Raw genomic sequence first — 18,188 nt, forward strand, 5'->3', positions numbered from 1 at the left:
CAAGGGGACTTAATAATAAGATATTTTCTTCAGTGTTGGTAGTGTGTAACTGTATCTTTGGGGGATACAGACAGGTGACTCCATGCCACCCGTCTTTACCCCTCATTGGCGCAGCACCAGCTGCACCACATGGCACCAACACACTCCCTAAAAAGAAGCCGCCACTTGTGTGAGATGTTATTCACATTTGATATGCTATTGGTATACTTTAATTACACTGTGTTACATTTGTGGTTTCTTGTTCTTCAAAACGCTGTCATTGCAAGATGGAGCAAGCTTGTTTACTGCTTCTCCAGAGACTAGGACCAAGAGCAATGGATTCACATTATGGGAAAAGAGATTCCACCTAAACATTAGGAAAAACTTCCTTACAGTTCTTGTTTGGAGCAGTTTGTTCATTATTGTTTGTTTTGACTAAAAGGTTTGCTAAAAACATGTTGAACTACTCTTCCTTTTTGCGCTGTAGAAAACAAATTTTCTGTTAAAGCCAAGGAACTCACCTGTTTATTAAATGAGATATACTTGTAGGCCAAACCTTCATCCAGTTTAGACAGGAACAATGGATGGATGGTATGGTTGATCAGGAAGTTAGGATTTATCTTGTTCTGAATTAGATTTCACTTTTGCTTAAATATCATCTTGGGAATAAGACCAGGTTCAAATATACCAGTTTCTCTTGACCTCCTCTTCCTTGGAAATGCATGATCTGTCCACATGATTAGGTTTTATCAAATATACTATATATACATGGACATCCTTTTGAAAACTGTTCAGAAACTTCACTTTGTAGAGTACAGTTTGTACTTGTTCACCAGCTGTTTGAATTGTTTGTCTGAAGCAGATGCCACATGTAAAACTGGGCTACAAGCCCCACAGAAATCTTTAATGACATTTTGGCCTTAACTACTTCAGTCCTGTCACTGCTGTACAACTATCTGATATTAATACAATAACAGCTTTCTTCACTGAATTATTTTTCAACAGTACTAGGTTCTCACCAAGAACCTATTCAGTTTATCCAAGTGAACTCTCTATCATTGCATGAGATCACCACAGAGAAACTGCTAGATAGCTGGAAGTGCATATGATACAGATCCAGAATCAGTTCCTCTTCTCATGAAATATTATGCTGGATCCAGACTAACAATGCAAAGAGTATTTGCAAATTATTTTGTTCCTGATGAGAAAGCTCCTGGGTTATGGTAAGGCACTCCATTGAAAACCAACTGATGTGAGATCAGAAGGATTTTTTATTATTATTTGCACAAAAGCATTACTTCTTGTCCAAAGAAGTTTTTGTGCAAAATTTTGGTGCTTTGCAAAACATGGCTTGTGCTGCAAAGTCCCATGTTGTGTATTTTTGCAGTAAAAATACTCCATAGAATATTTATAGAAATAGCAATAGCAAGTAAATTTCTATACCGCTGATCAGTGAACTAACATTCCCTAAGTGGTTAACAACATGTAAGTCAGTTGCCCCCTACAAGCTGGGTACTCATTTTACTGACCTACGAAAGAATGGAGAGTGAGTGGACCCTGGAGCCCTGCTTGGCATTGAACTCACAACCGGGGAAAAAAAAGAGCCAGAAAGAGTTGGGAGAGGATCATCAAAAATTGCACAAAACGTTCCATGATCTCATTAGGCAAGTTGGCGACTTTTGGAATTTTTCATTCATGTGGGCTGCAATTAAGTAAGCAACAAATATAGACTGTCCTCAGATCATCAGAAGAGGGCTTTCTCTCAGTTCCAACACCTTCAGAAGCACAGTTGGTAGAGAAGCAAGAGAGAGGCTTCTCAGTAGCTGCCCCTAGATTCTGACACTCCCTTCTTAGGGAAGCAGAATGGCCCCCTCCCTGCTGCTCTGTTGGCGGGCAAAACCTTCTCTTATTCCAGTAAGTTTTTAATATGGAATTTTTTTAAAAGAATGGGCTACGAGGTGCTGTATTGTTCTAAACTGTACTGTCTTTAAGACCTTTTTAATTGCATTTTATTATTTTAATTGCATTTGATTATTCATTAGTAGAGATTTGATTTCTATTTTAATGTTCACTTTTGGTATGTTTTTAACTCTTCAAACTGTAAGTCATCTTGAGCCCCAATTCCGGGAGGAAGAGGGGTACAAAATTATTAGTTGTAGCAGTAGTAGTTGTCGTTGTAGTAATAGTAGTATATGCCCCAGTTAAATTAATGTGAAGAGTTAGTGTAGACCAAGGTTAGTCCCACTGACTTCATTAGGAACTAAGTACAACTAATTTAGCCTGGATGTAACCCTCTGAAAACTACAGTACTAAAGAGCTCTCTCTCTCTCTCTCTGTTGTCTAGTTCTCTAACAAGGTCCTCTTTATCTTCACTGAAACACAGTTCTCTAAGAGAAACAGTTAAATGTGTCTAAAACTGCCATACATCACCAGTAGAGATTTAACCTTGGAATTATTGGCAGTACGACCCCTCCCCTCTCTACATGTACATCTGGGGGAAAGGCAGCATAGAAATGAAATAAAATGAGATTAAATAAATAAATCTACTTGGAAGTAAAACTCAATGAGACTTACCTCCAGATACATGCCAATAGAGTTTGATTTATTGATTTATTTTATTTGTTTCCATAAAGGAGACTTGCCTAGGATAACTCATATGCTACAATCCTGCATAATTGAGAATAAGAGGCAAGCTGCATGGGCAAAAAGATCCCCTCTCTTCCGTTCATACACTTACCTGTTCTGATGCTATATAGGGTCAAGACAGGTGGAGCTCGGGCCCAATCTTTGCTCCAGAGTGATTCTTGAGTAAAAAGAGTCCTCATTTACTCTGGATCAGGCTGGAAACTCTTGAGAATCTGCTGGGCATGTGTACTGGGCTCTGTGATGCAGGAATGGAAATGGGGGAAAGTCAGCTGGCAGGTGGATCACTGACCTCTTACAGCTGGGAACTTTCAACTTCCCTGGCATAGCACTTTCACTTACAAGTTCACACAGTCCCTCCAGCACCACTCCTTTTACAGACATGCCAATTGATTGCAGAAGCACACATTAGCACACAATACCATCAGTACAGTGCACCAATGCATGTCGATCAGACACAAATTGATTGCACAAGTACACATTTGCACAACAATGTGTGCTGCTGATATTGGCCTATTATGCGTGCAAGGTATGCTGATACTGCTCATCCTCCCTGTGGATCTAGAAGCCCCATGGTGAGCTGGTTTTTCCCATCAGCAAAGTCTCACTGAACCCAGGACCGTTTCCTTCTCAGAATGCATATAGAGGACTTCATTATTAGGAGCCTACCAATGTTTTTAATAGACATAGATCATAATTCTATTGTCCTCTTTTACAGGAGTAACTTCTTTTCCGTGTCCACACATTACAACATTTGGGGGGGGGGGAGAGGAACCTCACATTACGATCTAATAAATTTAAAGTCCTTTAAGAATGTTTGTGTGTATGTGTGTCTGCGTGCACTGGTTTTCTTCATTTTAAATACAAAATGCATCTTACAAATGACTACATAAAATGATTGAAATGAACTTCTAATATAAATGATACCAGTAGAGCACAGATTTATAGATAGATGATATCTGGAAAACACAAATGGTGGAATAGAAATGTTTCCACGTATCTCTGAAATGAGATCAAGAAAAGACACAGATGGTCCTCTCCAGAGAATATTTGACAGCTTTTCAGAGGCAACCAAAACCTTTTCTCTCAGTAGAAGCTGACATAATTACAAGAAAGATAGCAGAAAATAAATTTAACAGTAGATCTTAGTACCCTAGGGAATTCATATGGGAGAAACTGTTTGTTGTTGTTGTTGATTCTGAGTCTACCTAAGGTTCTAAAAACAAGCATGTTCAATCATGCTAAAGCAACAACAGTTGATAACCGTGGCAGATGTTAAGCACTGGTGTGCTATATTCTCACCAGGTCTCACTTGCTAACAAATGTCACAGCTGAAGTTTCTGGACTACTTTCTAAGCATTTCTGGTGTTGTGTATGGGTCAAGATTTCTGGACCATTTTCAATAGCAGCCATACAAAAGAGAACATTATATTAAGGCAGTGTTTAGGTTACCAACGCTTACTCACACAGGAGAAACAGATGTAAACATTAAACTCCAGGGCATGCATAAAGCCATTGGAACAGTATCATAGTCTGTCTCTTGTTTGGGGGCAATGGATATGGGTTATGCTATTGTTTTGTATGCTGTAATTTTAAAAATCAATGCAGATGGGATAGACTTAATAATAACAGAATCAAGTGTTTTAAAAATGCATTAATATTTTAAAAATAGACTTCACATGATTTCTTTACATAAGGTTAACCTCATGGCTACATGTGATGCTGAATCTGCTGTCAAAAAGAAAACAAAAATACTTAAAGGAAGAGGAATGGTTAACAGTGTGGCTTTGCTCTTGGCATGAACTAGCAGTCAAAAGTGCATATTTATCACAATGTATAAAAAGCATGTACTTCAGTTTGAAAGATGGTAGAGGGGAAGGTTTCTGCCAAGAAAACATTGATATATGTAGCAATCCAATGGCACAGATCCCAAGGTCAAGCCACCAGATGTGGGTTGTATGATGAAATGAAGAACACCGAGGAAAGATGTCCAACATGAATGCTGCATACTTGGAGCAAAGGGGAAAAGTGAGTGATCTTTTTTTATGGTACATGGGAGAAAGGATAATTTTAGATATATAAATTTTGCAAGGGAATACTTGTTCTCAGGTGGTCTGAAAGGAATACACTTGGGAGAAATTTGTCTATGTCTCTGAAGAATGCAATGTGCAGCCCAACATTTCTGAGGCCACTGAGATTATTTCTCTGTCTACAAAATCATTTTGACAGAGCACATTGCATATTAACTTACTTACGAATGGTATTCAAAGCAAGCAAGAAAGGAAATCACCCATTCCCCTTAATCCCAATGCTGTATAGATTCCAGATATGAACCATTTTATCTCTTGTTTCTGTATTATGACATTTTTGCGTGAGAAAATGAGCAAAATCAGTCAAAGCTTGATTACATGTATCTGCTTGCATCTCTGTTGTTATAATTTTTCTATCAGCAGGTTTCTTTTTCTTTTTTCCATAGGGCGAATCCTTCCACTTCTCAACCTATTGCATAGTTAAATCACTTAACATATGGGGAAAAGAGGAACAGCCATGTGTTCACTGCCCTAAATATGAATATGTTTACCCAGGTTTATAATATACTGCAAGAAATGTAACGAACTAGTTTATATGATAGAATTTGGCTGTTATCGTATGGAAATGAGAAATGTCTGCAAATAGATTTTACTTTGAATGTTACCCTCTAAAATCAAGACACTCATGGCATCGGATGTTCCAAGGAATCAACAGGCCTTTTTTCCCTAGCATTTTTTTATTATTATTTTCTAGTGAAACGTTAAAAAGGTAAAGGCTCCAGTGAACTGGTGTCTGAACTGTCCTGTAGACCTGGACTATAGAAGATCTTTCTGGAATCTCAGGCCTGTTACAGACTGCCAAAATAAAGCTGCTTCGGGTCTCTTTGGAGGTATGCTATTTAAATGATGCATGGGTCTTAAGAGTCTGGAGGTCGCGCCAAAGCCACACTCCATTCCTAAGCACTGGAGTGCAGCTTTTGCCTCAGATGTTGCTGTCAAATAACCACAATACAACAGGTTGGAAGTAAGGCCACAACTTTATTTGCAAACAATTGGTAGGGTTGGCACAAAGCATAAGGTCAGGATCTGTGAAATCAAACAACCCGATGTTGTCTGATTATCCAAACCGGGCACCCACCAGGTGCTTGGGATGACCTAGGGGCTAAGGAACACAACTTGACCGCAAACCTTGTCTTGCGTTCACCAATTCCTAAAGCCCCTAGTCACCGGGAGGCGCTCCCGCATTCTGGCCCCCGCAATGGCCAAACGCCTGCCCTATTCGCCCCCAGATACCTATTGACTCCCAAACCAGAGCTCCATAACCCTGGTACAACAATGTGCAGATCCTGGCCTATGCTGCCGCCAAAGTTGTGACGAAAAAACAACGGGCGGGAGAAGCTCAAAGTCTTTCTCCCTTCCTCAGCTTGGCTCCGCTGTGCTCGAAGCCAAGTGCCAACTGAGGGCTGGGGCTGGCAACGTGGCCTTAAATAGGCCTAGGCCCCACCCATATTGCATGCTGTGCGGAGCCCCTCCTCCAAGACCACCCAACCAATGGGCAGCCCTGGAGGACCGGAAGCTCCGCACCAATGAGCCCGGCTCCCAGAGCATCGCAGAGCGATGGGACCGCCCCATCCGCTCTGCGCACCAATAGGGAGCCAGAGGAAGCCCCAGTGCACACTGGGGCTTGTAGTTCCAGCTGCTTCTAGCGGCAAAACGGTCTGCCCGCCGAGTCGGGCGGCCGTTTTTTGGTGCAGCTTCTGGATTCTTAGGATGCATGCATCATTTAAATAGCATACCTCCAAAGAGACCCAAAGCAGCTTTATTTTGGCAGTTTGTAACAGGCCTCAGATAGCAGTTGTAAATGCATTCTCAGAACTCCCTACTAAGCTCTTGATCTTGAAAAGATCACCATTATGCAGAATCTTTGCAGATCAGCTAGAGAGTTTATGATAACCAGCTCAACAGAGCCTTTACAAATCTTTTTTCATCATTTCCCATCATTTGAGTTAGTCCCGAAAAACTCCTAGTTATCTGACTGAAACAATTAGCTCTGTTTCTACAGAGATTATCACACGGGAGGGACAGCATCCTCCCATCCCTAAACTTGGCTAATCATGCATTCGGGGATCACACCCCCTATGTGCTTTTCCTTTCTTCCTCTGTGGGTAAAGTGTCATGGAGCTGTCGCCACGCATTTCTCCCATCAATAAAGTGTCATGGAGCCAATCATTTGGTATTAATGGAAAAGTATAAATACTTTACACTGAGTGGGGTTCCAATGACCTGCTGTGTAAAAATCAAGTTCTGTTACATTATAATAAAGGTAGATTATTCAAAGCATTTTCACATGTTTTGAAATCTAGTCCCAATTCAGAGTAGCTTTGGCCTGTTACAGACTGCCAAAATAAAGCTGCTTTGGGTCTCTTTGGGGGTATGCTGTTTAAATGATGCATGCATCCTAAGAATCGGGAAGCTGCTCCAAAACTGCGCTCCAGTGCTTAGGAATGAAGTGTGGCTTTGGCGCGACTCTTAGGATCATCATTTAAATAGCATACCTCCAAAGAGACCCGAAGCAGCTTTATTTTGGCAGTCTGTAACAGGCCACAGAGTATATGTAGTCACCACTTTTCTCTTTAAAACAGATGGAGAAACTATTAACATAGGGGACTCCCATTAATACCAAATGACTACTCCATGACACCTTACTGACAGAAGAAGCATGCAGGGATGACTCCATGACACTTTACTCATGGGAGAGTTCAGCTGAGTTTAGGGACGGGAGAAGGATGTTGTCTCTCCCATGTGATAATCTCCTATATCAATAGTTTTTCCAGCTGTTTTAAAGATAAAAGTGGTGACTACATATACTCTATACTACCCTGAATTGGGACCAGATTACTAGTCATGTGAAAATGCTTTGAATAATATAGATTTATTACGATGTAATGTAACAAAACTTGATTTTTACACAGCAAGTCAGTGGAACCCCACCCAGTGTAAAGTATTTATAAAATAATAAAAATAGTAACATACTTAACAGACAGAAGTGTATAAGGCAGACTAATGTTTAAGTAGTATTATATTCTGTACTGCATGCAAAGTGATCTTGTAGCCCTTTTGAGACTAATTGTGTGAAAGATAGCAAAACATGTTTCTAAAAAAAGACTAGCAATAATTGTCTGTGGTGTTTTTTCACAAAAACTTTTTTTCTTATGGCTGGACAAGAATTCTTTGAAATAGCACTTCATTTTTGTGTAGATATACCATGATCCATCACTGCAGAGACCTCACTGGTCATACAAAAATGCTTGTTTAGCAATTAGGTCTCTGATGAGCAGTTTTCTTTGTTTCAAAAAATAAAACTAAATCACATCCATCTTCCTTTCAGACAGCTGCAAAGGACCTAGCAATATGCTGCTGTTTTCCACCAGGCACCAAATGCAGTGTTGCTTTCCAGCTAGCACTGGAACTACTGTGCTGTACATATTGAATGTGCTTTCCTGGGGTTATGTTCTATTGTTCTTGGAAGTTTTATAGAGGGCCATTTCTGTTTTTTAAGAGACTCATGAATAAGAAAATAATTGATTTTCCATATACTGTGACTTGGAGAGGATTCTTCATATTAGCCCACTTGGATACCATTTCCCCCACTATGAATGTTACAATAATATTGTGTTGCATATAAACTTTCGAAAGGCTTAGATAATTGCATCATAAAGGACTGGCTTGTAGGATTGACAACTGACCAGGAAAAAATGGTTGGCTTAGGAGTTTGCCTTTTAAGTGCAGAAGAGGTTAGCAGCACAATCCTTCACATCTGCTCATAAGTAAGTCCTGTTTAATTTAGTGGGGCTTACTCTGAGATTAGTGGGTGCAGGAAATCAGCTACTGTTGCCATATTCCAGCTGAAAGCTGCATTTGAAAATGTTCGGGATTATGCATTTTCTTTCTCTCCTTTTTATTTTTCTCTGTCTCTTATGTTTAGGTAGAATTAGAAAGAGACACATTGCTAGACATTTCCAGAGTAGCAATGGGCAAACTTTACTTACCATAATTTAGATGGGACTCATCAACATTTAGAGCTTTAACATTTCATATCAGTACTTTGAATTAGGTCCAGGCATGGGTTAGAAGCCATGTCCAGATCACTAAACACATTTTCCCTACAACTTAATAAAATACTCAGAGATCAGGAACATTATTTTGGAGCCTGCAATTTCCAGAATCCCAGAGCCAGCATGGCCAACTCTATTAATAGAACTGAATTATTCAATATGTGTGTGTATGCCTTCAAGTTGCCAGTTGACCTATGGCAACCTCATGAATTTCATAGGGTTTTCTTAGGCAAAGAATAACCAGAAGTGGTTTTGCTAGTTCCCCCAACCAAGCAGACATGGTTGGAAGTCCACTGGTTTTGACAAACAAGAGCGTTTTTTAAAAAATGTCAAGCAGTGCAGGAGTCCCTGAATCTATATTAGAGGTAGCTTTCAGAAGAAGTAATTCATTCTTGAAGAGGAAAGAAAAAGATCAGTCCAGGAAATATGGAGGGATTGAAAGGTGCAAAAACAGCCTCGGTGCCCTGTGTGTAGTTCCAGATCCCACTTTGCTCACCTCTGCTTTAAAAGGACTGCAGCACTCTTCAGAACATGTTGGACAGCCAGGCAAGTAGTACTTTGTCTTGTCTCGACTGAGTCACAGCTTATTTTCCCTTATCCTTTCCATTATATCATCCAGACCTTGATTCTGAGTTCCCCCTAACACTACAAAGAAGACAAATTCATAAACAAGCAGATTATGAATTTGGATAATGTGACTATCCAAGACACTCTGAATCAGACAACTTAAATAAGACCAGTTTATCCTTTAGTTCGGGGAATCACACTCTGTCATTCAAGGAAGTTTACAGAAGGTCCAAGTGGTGTTTAGAAGGCTTCAATATGCACTCGCTCCATGTTTCTTTTTGTTACTCCAGGTTTTTTTCCCCTTGCCAGGGAAAAATCTGTTAAAGTAAAAAGACAGAATACCAGCAGAGTGCCTTTCAGCTCTGAGCACCATAGGAATCTCCTGTCTGAGGCCTCAAGGCATAGGAGAAGTTGTTAGAAAGCTGAAAGCAAAACCTCTTCCTCTGTACTTTGTTGGGGATGGTTAGTTCACATTCGTGGTGAATTGTTATTCTTAATTTTATATGTTATAGAATGAAGCACTGATATTACATCACCAAACTTAAACGTTGATTAACCTCAGCAATTTGGTCATGAAAGATATGGTCCGCTGAAAAGTTGAGGTGTAGTGGAAATATAGTAAGCATGACTATGGCAGCTTTAAATTACATTTTAAAACCATTTGATTATTTTTCTGAAACAATACTCTGTTTAGCAATACTGAGGTGAGAGCATAAAGATTTGATATTGCTTTGAGGATCTGAGCTGTACAAAGCACATAACTTAAGAGGTACAACATCTGAGATACAAACAGCCTTGCAACACTGACAAAATGGCTGCTTTTTGTGAGGAGGAAACATGGTAATATATTTTAAATGCCATTAAATTCCCATCCAACACTAGTGGCAACATCACTAGTGTTCATGAATCCTAGGACATACCAGAGACAACATGTTTTTATTGTTATGTACCTTCAAGCCATTATTTTAATAAGATTTATTCAGATGAGGTTTCCCATTGCCTTCTTCTAAGGCTAAGAGAGTGTGACTTGCCCATGGTGACCATTTCTGAATGGGCATTTGAACCCTGGGCTCACAAGATCATAGTCCACACTCACCATGCTAGCTCACTCCACCAATAATCAGGGCACATTGCCACCCACAGGCCATATAGCAACAACATACTAGGCAGAAATAGAGAGATCTAACCCATGCTGGCTGATGGAATGGGCATCTATGTAGAACAGATTCTGTGGGAGAGCAGCCTTTGAAGACAAAGGAACCACTGAGAGAAAGGTGGAGAGAGAAATTCACAATAGCCCCTGTGGATACACAGTGAGTGTTTATACGGCAGTATAGAAGAAAAAGAAAGACTGCTTATTTATTTTATTATTTACATATTAATTATTTATACCTCCCTATATCTAAAGATCTCAGAGTGGCAAATATCAATATAAAACTTGAATATAAAATGTCACCTATATAAAACAATGTAAGTAATTTAAAGAGAGAGAGAGAGAGAGAGCCAATGTGACATAATGGTTTGAGTGCTGGTCTACGATTCTGGAGATTCCCAGCTCAGCCATGATTTGGCACCCACTGGGTGACCTTGGGCAAGTCATATGCTCTCAGGGAAAGGTAATGGCAAAAATCTTCTGAATAAATCTTGCCAAGAAATCCCCATGATAGTGTTGCCCAACCTGGATATGACACCCACAAGAGCAACAACAACAAGAAATGGTAAAATTAATTTTAGAAGGATAAAAACACATTAAGAAGCTTAACAAGTTAAAAGGAGACAGTTTAAAAGCAGTTAAAGCAGAATAAAATGACTGAGAACCATACACATGTGGGAATTTGCATAACTAGCAGGTACTTCTGACTCAGCTCCCCACATGAAGGTTGTGACCATTTTTACCCTATCCCTTTTTGAGGTTGCAGGAGTACCCTGTGCATGCAGGGGCTGTTTATTCCTCTTTATGCATTCAGGATGTGGTTCTGTAATTCAAAACAGCCATAGGGTTTGGCCACCCATGAGATAGATTGCCTGGCCATTGACAAATGAGAGTGCACCTGCACTTTTTGCATATTGTTAGTGGTGTGCTGTGGCTGGAGATTAACACCACATCTGCACGGCAGAAGTAATACAGGTTGACACTACTTTAATAGCCATAGTTCAATGTGATAGAATTCTAGGATTTGTAGTTTTGTGAGATATTTAGCCCTCTCTGCCAGAGAGCTCAGGTGATACAACTAAGTACAAATTCTAGGATTCCAAAGCATTGAGCCATGACAGTTAAAGTGGTGTCAGACTGCAATATTTCTGCAGTGCAGATTAATACTTAGGTCCAAAACACACTGCAGAAATAATCCAGTTTGAGATCACTTCAACTGCCCTGGCTTGTTACAAGGGAATTCTGGGAACTGTAGTTTAGTGAAACATTTAGCCTTCTCTGTCAGAGCGAGCTCTGGTGGCACAATAAACTATAATTCCCTGGATTCCCTAGCACTGAGCCAGGGCACTTAAAGAGATCTGAAACTAGATTATTTCTGCAGTGTGTTTTCAACCTTCTGCTCCCTCACATGGTGCTCATTGACATAGCTTTTACTTCTTTTCTTCCTACTGCAGTGAAAGAGGGATTTTTTTGCACTAAGTTCATTGCTGATGTAAAGGTATTCCACTAGTGCAAATCGTGTACTGAAAGGGAATTGGACCTAGAAAAAAAAGTCCTCAACTATGTGCTGCTTTAAATGGGCTACACTCATCTCAGCTATGATTTCACCCTATTTCATTTCTTTCGCCAATGTACCTTCATTGACAGAATAGTTATGCTGATTGAGAACGTTCCATCACCAACAAATCCATCATGGTAGCATATCTGGCATTCCACCAACAAAGCAGGACTTCCATCTAACCCAGTGGCTCCCAACCTTTAGTCTTCCAGATGTTTTTGACTTCAGTTTCCAGAATTTCTGACTCTTGCTCAAGCTGGCCAGACCTTCTGGAAGTTCAAAACCACTGATCTAACCCCACAACTGCCAGATCTTCATTATAAGTTTGCACCCTTAGAGAGGTAAATTTTTTTACTGTACTGTTACCCAAGCCTGAGCTTTTACAAAGAGACATTCATGATTAATCACAATGAAACCTGACTCAGTGAGCTGGCGATAGCAAGTGTGTGTATTTACATGTGCTTTTGTTATTTTACATGTCAGTTTACACGATATAATTCTCCCTTGAGTACCCAATAATTAAAATTCATTTTGTTTTTTACACATAATGCACCAAAGAGGCACAGGGCAGCTGGAAATCATTTGAGAAAGTAATCAAATTTACTTTAACTTCTCATTATTCAAAATCCAATGAGATTCTGGTTTGTTCCAAGACTGAAAAGGACAAAAGATGAACAGAGTAATCCTCAAAGTATCCAGCTGAGCCTGGCCAAAGAATGGGCCTTACAGCAAGAGAATGCTCTTGAGCCAGATGCTATAGGTCAGTCAAACCCCCCAAAAAAACTGGAGCAGTGAATGATATATTCTTAAAATATGTACAGGTGTTGAAGCATCTAAATCATGAACTTTTTTTTTACCATCAATCCTGTATGTGTTTTAGGGCTCAGCATAATTGTAGCTTTCATCACATTCACACTATTCCTGCAGTGCTGAGGGTAAATTTGTTATGGCTAGCACCCTAGAGACTTTACACTGTAAGTCTTGAAGTCATATATTAAAAACCAGCTTTACTTTTCATTAGAGGTGCTTTCCTCGCTTCACCTCCACACACATAAACTGTGTTGCACTATTCTTAAAATAAAGAATATATAATCCAAAGGTTAAAAATAATCCTGATCTAAGACTAGATAAAACTGAACTGACAGATTTTGAGATTTCATTGTCCACATGTAGTAATTTCGTCTTGATAGATTAGTGCTTGGCTTGCAGAATAACTAGAACAAGACCTAGTAACTTTCTCGAGTTACAAGCTGACTTGTCAGTTTGCATAGGTAAGGGGATACTAGAATGAGTGTCAACTCAGGAACTGTTGGATTCATGTTAAGATGGATATCCCATTCTTGCAATCTGCTGTTTGGACTCTAGAACTCAAGGCTTGGCCAGTTTTTATCGGTCCAGGTGAAAGAGGAAGACTCTCTGTTATGGTGAGTTCAGCTCCAGGCAAAGGAAAGGGCTCTGTGCAAATCTCCAGTTCAACTAGAAAAGCAGCAACTAATTTGTATGTCTTAATTGATTTATGCTGTTTGCAAAGACTCTCTGGGGGGCTCTATGTATTTCTTGGGCTCATCCCCTGCTGTACTCTGCATCCACCTTCTGACAAGAAGCAACTAGGCTAGAATATATATTCCGTATCCCATTTCCCCTAAGGAATTGATAAAGAATAATCCCCTCATTTCACCTTGGTCTGGAAACAGCTCCTTTATCTAAGAGTTCTGTCTTGATTTCCAAACAGGAAATGTGTTGTGTTTGTGTCTGAATTACAAGCTGTGAGCAATTGTGATTGGTACTTTATGCATAATACTTAATGGCATCACCAGAAGCTGTTCTTATGTTTCAGGATTTGGTCTAAAAAAACTCAGGGCCTGACAGTGGCATGACTGCACCTGGTGTCACCCAGTGCAGAGGTGATGGGGCTTCTGGGGGCAGGACTTCTGGGGTAGCATGCATTCCTTCCCTCCATGATGCTCTGTTCTTTAACCTGATGAGGAATAGAACAGCATGGGAGAGCATGCACAGGGGGAATGTGGGGATGGCATGTGCACAGGGACAACATGCGGGGGTGGTGTGGGGGAAGAATATGGACTGCAAATGCACGGGATGGTGCGAGGGGGGGCTCAACTGATAGTAACCCCTCTTTTGGGGTGTCACCTAGTGTGGACCACAACACAGTGCACGCACACACACACCAGTGACACCACTGGGGCCTGACACAGTCCTCGATTTGTAGTCCTAACTTGGAGAAGCTCCTTAGCTATTGTACCACAAATTATGATTTGTGTTCCTGGAGCTAAGGTGATGGTAGTGAGAATTTCCTGGTAATTTACTTTAGTTAATTTTTATTGTTGTTGTTGGGGTGTGCCTTCAAGCCATTTCTGACTTACAAGGACCCTAAGGCAAATCCATCATGTTTTTTTAATGCAACATTTGTCCAAAAGTGTTTTGCCTTTGCTAATGTCACCCAATGGGTTTCCATGCCTGGGTGGGGATTCAGATCCTGGTGTCAAGAGTCGTAGTCTAACACTGAAATAACTACAACACACTGGCTCTCAGCTCTATTATCAGATGAAGCTAAAAAGTAGAGTTTAAACAGAATACAAATGTTTTTGGCTGGCATTTACTGCACAACAATGTGTTTGTCTTGCTGCTTCCTTGCATTCAGTGCACTATTGTTGTGTACCTTTTTCACTGATGGGCTAAATCTGTCTCAATGGCTGCTATTCTATGACTGCATTTGTGTGGTAGGTGCCTTCCTTGGCAGTTCCACTTTATGATCAGTCACATGGTGTGACTAGGAGCGATTTTGCTTCTCTCTGCTTCCCCTTTGCAGGTACTTTCCTGAAGCAGGCCACTGTGTGAATGTGCTTCGGGAGCAAGGAGGAGGCGAGTACCCAGCTGGCCTTGGGAGGTGGTTGGTTGCTGCAACCACTTTTCCCCCTCCCAAAGAACATTCACACAGCATTTACTACTAGATCTTGGTATGCTTCATACTGTAAATTTAACCAGCCTAAATGTAATTGCAAATTTCTCACATCAGCCATCCTTAGGAAAGTATAGCATGGTGGTGCATGTTTTGCTGGTTCTGGGGATGTAAAGAATTAATCCTTGAGAAAGGGTTTCCCAATTCATTGACACACAGTATTGAAAAAATGGTAAATTGCTGTGAGCTTTTTGCACTTAGGGTCTGTTTGATATAGAATTGTTTGTGTAAAGAACCTGGACTGTGGTGGAAAATTTTGCAAAAAATTTGTTTTGCAAAACATACTGTTTTCTATGCAAAAATGTTTTCTATACCATTTCTATTTCTTTTTCTGAATCCCATTTTGGGAGAAAGGCAAAATATAAATCCCTGAAATACATACATACATATATACAAAAGCATTTTCTGCAGCCAGACTGAGAGCCTATTGATTGCTTTTGCCCATCATTGAAAAGACACACAACAGCAATGCACTGAATGCAAGGAAGCAGCAAGACAAACACAACATTGTGCAGTAAGCACCAGCCAAAACTGCACAGAAAAATTTTCAAAATCTCATAATCTCACCCAGCAGGGAAATAACTTCTGCAAATTTTATTCTTGTAAGTGAGAATGAAATAAGCCAATATTTACATCCATATCATGTTCTTGTGGGGGTGGTAATGTTTAAACCAGCCATTGGCGGCTGTCATCTTCTCAAAAATACTTGTCAAAGTAGTCTTTGTGGGTGGGGGGTTCCCCTTTCACACTTGATATTTTCTCTTTAGTAGTATATTGTGCTTGGTGACTGTATAACCAAGCGCACTGGCAGTTGAAGTCATAAAGTTGTGGGTTCCTGGTGAGTGGAAGTAAAAAAAATAGAATTTAATATATAGCAAAAGATTGAGGTGGTTGATAGGGAACACAGTACTAAAACCAAGAGTATCAAGAACCTTGGAAGCCTTTGGGGAAGAGATTATCCTCATTATAGTCCTTTGTTGGAGCCAACAATTTCCTGCACTCTAAACTGAGACATGCAAGATGATCCCTTTCAACCTGGCAATGAGTTACATGGGTCCAGCCAAAGGATATATAGAAAGAACAAAGTAGGAAATATAATTACTGTTACTTTCAAATTACATAAACAGAATTTTGTAGCAGTTGCTGGTGTAAAACACACATACACATACTGAAAGTCTATAGGGTCACCATAGACTAGGGATGTACATCTTCATGTTCTCTGTACTCACAAGTACGAATGACTCATTCCTGAAATATTCTCCCAAGTGGATAAGACAATTTCTGTGCAATTCCTTCCTGACAACTGTTTGTGCTTTAGGAAGTATCACCTGTGCAGAAATATGCAGAGCTTTTATCCCCCAGGCAAAAACATGCTTTCTGTGCAGAAAACATGCTTTCTGTGTAGAAGTACACATGGGGGATTTTGTACAGAAGATATTTTCTCTGCAAAAATACAGCTTTTGCTGTTCATAAATAAACTTTTTTTTCTATCCAGTAATACATGTGGTTTTTCCATGCATAAACATATTTTATGTGGAGAAATACATGTTTGTGTGGGGTTTCTGTGTCAAATATATGGGGTTTTTTTTCCTTGCAGAAATACACTTTCTTTACAGAAATTGACACGGCTATTCTGTGCAGAAATGATGTTTTTTTCACTCTGCCAATAAAACAGAAACGTTCTGCATTGAAGGTGTTGTTGTTTTGTGCCTTCAAGTAATTTCTAACTTATAGAGATCCTGAGGCAAACCTATCATAGGGCTTACTTGGTAAGATTTGTTCAGAGGAGGTTTGCCATTGCATTTCCCTGAGGCTGAGAGCATCTGATATGCCCAAGGTCACCAAATAGGTTTTCATGGATGAGCTGGGAATTGGACCCTGGACTACAGAGTCATACATCAACACTCAAACCACTACGCCACACTAAAAACCACGTATTTTCTATGCCAACAAATCTTTTCCAAAGTACACAGATTCTTGCAGTAGTTGCACAAATGCCTTTAATCTTCCTGATGTCCAGGAAACCCTTTTCTGAGCTATGAAGTGAACAGTAAATATTCTTACGCTCCCTGCCACAGACGTCCAATATTTTATTTCAGTGTGTTGATGCTTTACTTCCAAACATACTCTTAACTATATTTTGGACTTACAAACAGTAGATGCATAGGAAAGGTGGTATGTCTTTTGAACCTCCAATATACATATGGGTGGAAAGCAATGACTGTCATGCCTGCAATTGAAACAACAATTAGTATTCACATTGAAGAACACTGCCTAAAGATAGGGGTGTGGGAATATCAAAACATGCTCTGAAAGAAGGCCATGGTTAACATTACAGGAAATATAGAGTTGCATAAATTGAAGTTGAAATGTGACCTTGAAGTGTAATATATGAGAGGTCCTGGGACACCCAGTCACATAACAAATATGAATTGAGCAATTCATTGGCAATAATTGTCATATTCACAGCAGGTCTTTTTCCAGACTTCAAGATCCAAATATTGTTTTGGACACATCGGTGATTGCCTCATTAATCCTGTCTGCACAATTGCATTTTCTTGGATAGTTTTAAAAAATATGACCTGTGTCTGGATAATTGGGACGATAAGGGATATTTATGGTACAAAAGTGTACATGAAGTTTTTTTTAAAAAATGAAATTAAAATACTTTGCTACATAGGATATAGCCACACTGCAGAATTAAAGCAGCTTGACACCACTCTCACTGCCACAACTCTATCCTCCTGAATCCTTTAGGATTTGTAGCTTGGGGAAGCACCAAAGCTCTCTGACAGACTAGTCTGAATACCTCAAAAAACTACAAATCCCAGGATTCTGTAGGATAGAGTTATGGGAGTTGAAGGGGTATCAAACTGATGTAATTATGCAGTGTCCATACATTAATAAAGAACTGGTGTTAGTAACTGACTTTACTCAGTAAATTCGGGGAACAGATTCACTAAATTTTACTAGTTCTATGTTATTTTTACCATTACAGTTTATGGAGCACACCATGGTCTTCTCTATAACTGTGACAGCTGCAATGAGGTTTATTTCTTAGGTGGGAAACATCTGTTTTTAAAAAATGGATGACACTGTGAATTGCTTCTTAAAAACAATGCTCCTACAGTGATGCCAATTTGAGTCTTTTAAATCATTAGAATCA

The sequence above is a fragment of the Sceloporus occidentalis genome, unplaced genomic scaffold (genome assembly GCF_023333645.1).
Source record: "Sceloporus occidentalis isolate IW3139 unplaced genomic scaffold, rSceOcc1.0.p SCAF_5, whole genome shotgun sequence".
Classification (NCBI taxonomy): Eukaryota; Metazoa; Chordata; class Lepidosauria; order Squamata; family Phrynosomatidae; genus Sceloporus; species Sceloporus occidentalis.